We start from the raw sequence: 4,399 nt of genomic DNA on the forward strand, positions 1-4,399 counted from the left end.
CCACAATGTCTTGAACTTTAAAAGTGTTTCAGGCCCATGGTTGCGACCAAACCCAACTTCGGGGATGGAGTCAAGGGCGGCACTCTTAGCCAGCTTGCCAGATGCTGAGAAGAGTGTCAAAAATTTAGTTACAGAGGCTAACCTTAGGCGGGCTGGCCTCTGGAACCCTCAACCAGTGATGAGTAGGCCTTCGGCGGAAAATGCTCACGCCAAAGTTGAACCCGAGTAGCAACCCCAAGCATTTCCTCCGCGGAGGAGACCAACTAGGGTTACAATCAGGGAACCTGCCAACACTCACCGAACGGAGAGGCCCTTGGCTCCCAAGGGAAAAGGGAAACAAAAGGCTGCCGAGCCTACCGAACTCTCTGACGACTCGTCAGATGATAACGGTACATCAATTTCGCTTTTAAACCATTTTCCAATTCCCTGTCATCTATTCAACGGGGACGACAACTTTAAGAATGCTCCCATCTTAAATTCAGATTTCTTCCAGGCAATAGGTAGTTCGGTAAATAATGTAACGACCAATAGTTGTAGCGCGGGTACTTTTCTTGTAATCCTTTTATTTTCATTCCTTTGTCCTGCTTGACCATTTAGTCTTACTGTTCGTGTTGTTTCCTTTTTTGCAGATATGGACTCTGAGGATATCTTCGAACATTATAAGGCTGCTGCTGCCTCTTCTGGCCAAAAGAAAGATAGCAAGAGGGCTCAAGGGGAGAGTAGCAAGACTCCTCCCTCGAAGAAGGCTCAAACTGGCAATCCTCCAGCTAGTGCTTCCTTGCAGGAGAATTTACCACCTACAACACCCCTTGAGCAGCCGGCCTCTACTCTCGTCGACCAGCAGCGGGCTCCTAGTAGGGAGGCATTGAACACTCAGCCCGAAGGCTCCCTGCCCAACTTCGTGGTCAGTTATGCCAGGGAGAGGATATACAAGCTCTCCAAGCACAAACGCAGCCAGGCCGCTATTACTGAAACTGCTTCAATGGAAGCCGATCAAGTCCTCAACAGAGGGCTGAACGAGATAGTTAGCGTAAGTCAACTCCTGCTCCCTTAACATTTATTTTTGACTCCTCGTCCTTGCTTTATCTTATTCTATTTGTCTTCAGGGACTGCTGACCCTAACTGCTGGCTGGCGTCGTATTGGGGCGCTAGTGTCTCGAGGAAGGAACTTTGATTCCAGGCTCGCCGAGGCTAAGCAAGCACTCGAAGCTCAAAACAACGAATTTGCTAGACAGAACGGCGAGCTACTCGGGGAGAAAATGGAGCTGTCCAAGCAGAAAGATGAACTGCTCGAGGACAAAGCTACTCTGACCAAAGAGTTGCTGGAAACCCGGGACACCTTGAGGAAAGCCAACGAAACCAAAGAAAAGTTCAAGGAAAGCGCCAAGCTCAACTATCAAGAATCTGTACAGCTGGAGCTTGATCTGGTTGCCAGCAGGCAGGAGGTGGAGGAGCTTGGAAAATGAGTGTAGGAGCTCGAGGAGGCTGAAGCTAAGAACTTGGAGAAGTACAAGGAAGCCACTTACCTTTGCTTCTACGAGTTCTGGAAGCACAACCGGGAAGCTAACTTCAGCTACCTGTCCGAACGCTTGAGGAGGACCCTGATGATGCAGTGCGCCATCCGCCTGGAAGAAGAAGAAAAAGCCAAAGTGCCTGCCTCTCCAGAGATCTCGCTGGCAGGGGGGATAGACAGTGCAGACGCTAAAGCTGGCCCTTCCGCCGACCAAGGCACTCCTCAAGACCCTCAGGACCCCCCAGCTTCTTGAAATTTTTTTTCTCTTTTATCCCAACTATACGACCCACAGGTCGTATTGTAAAGACAATTTATTTTTTTACTGCTGCAAGGGCAGCCTTTTTTCTTTTATTTGAACAGTTACATCCAAGTAGTACTGCTCGCGGTGTAAAAGAATTCCTTTGACATTATAATATTTTTTCTTTATTATAATATCTGTTCGCATGACCGAACCTAGCATAGTACTTTGGCTTGATTTAACAAAATATAAAATTTTGAAAAATACTCTAAGTACCGTAGCATGCTTTCACTTATTTTGTTCGTGTGTTTACATACTGCTTGGTATGCTTTGCTATCGATGTACCTTATATGCCCCCCAAGTGACTGAGGAGCTTTAGGTCCTTGGTCACTTGCCTTGACCACGACCTGTGTGAACATTACTGCTCGGTATAGAATGCAACACTTATAATACAGCAAAACAACACACGTAATGAACAAATACTTGTAAAAAAGAAATTCACAAAGGTTTGGCAAGAATGACTGGCTGCGCATAGTCCCTTATAATTCTCATATTAAAATGGACTAAACATGTCTTTACGAGTGATCTTTTAAAAAAGATCTTACACTTATAAGCGATTAGCCATATAACATGACTAACCCTTTTTCAAAACTTGTAAAAAGTAAAAATTAATACAAGCCAGTCCTTTAAGAAGGACTGTTTATTGATAATACTTGCGCATGTGTTCTCCGTTCCAATAGCACAAAACGAGATCTCCATTTAAGCGTGCAAGTTTGTATGTGCCTGGATGAAGGACTTCTTCAATCTGGTAAGGTCCTTCCCAGTTTGGTCCGAGTACTCCAGCAGCTGGGTCGTGGGTGTTTAAGAAAACTCATCGAAGTACTAGGTCTCCGACGTTGAACTTTCTTTCTTTTACTTTTGAGTTAAAATATCGGGAGACTTTTTGCTGGTACGCAGCTACTCGGAGTTGGGCTTTTTCTCGTTTCTCCTCAATCGAGTCTAGGGACTCCATCAACAACTGGTTATTCTGGTCTTGGTCGTATGTGATTCTTCGATGTGAGGGCGGATCTAACTCGACTGGAAACATGGCCTCATAACTGTATGCTAAGGAAAATGGGGTATGACCTGTTGCTGTTCAATGAGAGTACTTCAGGCAGCTGTTCTGGCCATGCTCCTTTATCTTCTTCGACCCTTTTCTTCAGGTTATCCTTAAGTGTTTTATTCACTGCTTTGACTTGCCCATTTTCTTGTGGATGCGCGACTGAAGAAAAGCTCTTGACGATTCCATGCCTTTCGCAGAAGTCTGTGAATAGGTCGCTGTCAAACTGGGTGCCGTTGTCTGAGAAAATCTTCCGAGGCAATCCATATTGACAAACAATGTTCTTGATGACAAAGTCAAGTACTTTCTTTGTCATTATGGTAGCGATTGGCTCAGCTTCGGCCCATTTGGTGAAGTAGTCGACTGCTACAACCGCGTATTTTACTCCACCCTTTCCCATGGGCAAGGATCTAATTAAATCGATCCCCCATACTGCGAAGGGCCATGGACTTTGCTTCTGCTTTAACTCATTGGGAGTTGCGCGTGGGATCTTGGAAAACCTCTGACACTTATCACATTTTCGCACAAAATCCATTGAGTCTTCGTTCATAGTCGGCCAGAAATATCCCTGCCTCAGAATCTTTTTCGATAAGCTCTGACCCCCAGTGTGATCCCCACTGAAGCCTTCATGTACCTCCTTCATAAGCTCTTTGGCCTTTTCTGGTGTAATACATCTGAGCAGTGGCATGGAGTATCCTCTTCGGTATAGAATACCATCGACCAATATGTACCTAGCAGCCTGTCTCTGAAGAGTCCTGGCTTTGCTTCTATCTGCTGGTAGTACACCATTCGTGAGATACTCCAAGTACGGTGCCATCCATGTATCTTCTATCCAAATCTCCATACTGGTTTCATCTGTTCGTATGCTCGGCTCGTGTAGCCGCTCCACTGGCACTATATTTAAAGTGTCAGCATCTTTCGCACTCGCGAGTTTGGCTAAGGCATCTGCGTTTGAATTATGATCTTGTGGTATTTGCTGGAGGGTATATTTCTCGAATTGTGCCAACAGATCTTTGGTTTTATTCAGGTAGGCCACCATTTTCAGGCCTCGTGCTTGATACTCCCCTAAGACCTGATTCACTACCAGTTGTGAATCACTGTAAATATCCAGCACTTTTATACTCATGTCTTTGGCCAACCTCAGCCCAGCAAGGAGTGCTTCATACTCGGCCTCATTGTTTGAAGCGGTGAAGTCGAACCTAATAGTGCAGTGAAATCGATGCCCTACTGGCATTATCAATATCACTTCTGCTCCTGCGTGAGATTCGTTAGACGATCCATCCGTGAATAACTTCCACGAAGGAGCTTCAACTTGGGGCTCAGGCGCACTAGGTTTTTTGCACTGCTCGTTGTCTGGGAGCTAAGTGAATTCGGTGATAAGATCATCCAAGACTTGTCCTTTTATTGCTACTACTGGTGAATATGCGATATCGAATTGCCCAAGTTCGACTGCCCATTTTAACAAACGTCCAGCTGCCTCCGGTTTTTGTAGAACTTGTTGTAGGGGCTGGTCAGTTAAGACTGTGATGGGATGGGCTTGGAAGTAAGG

The sequence above is a fragment of the Humulus lupulus genome, chromosome 4, assembly GCF_963169125.1.
Source record: "Humulus lupulus chromosome 4, drHumLupu1.1, whole genome shotgun sequence".
Taxonomy (NCBI): domain Eukaryota; kingdom Viridiplantae; phylum Streptophyta; class Magnoliopsida; order Rosales; family Cannabaceae; genus Humulus; species Humulus lupulus.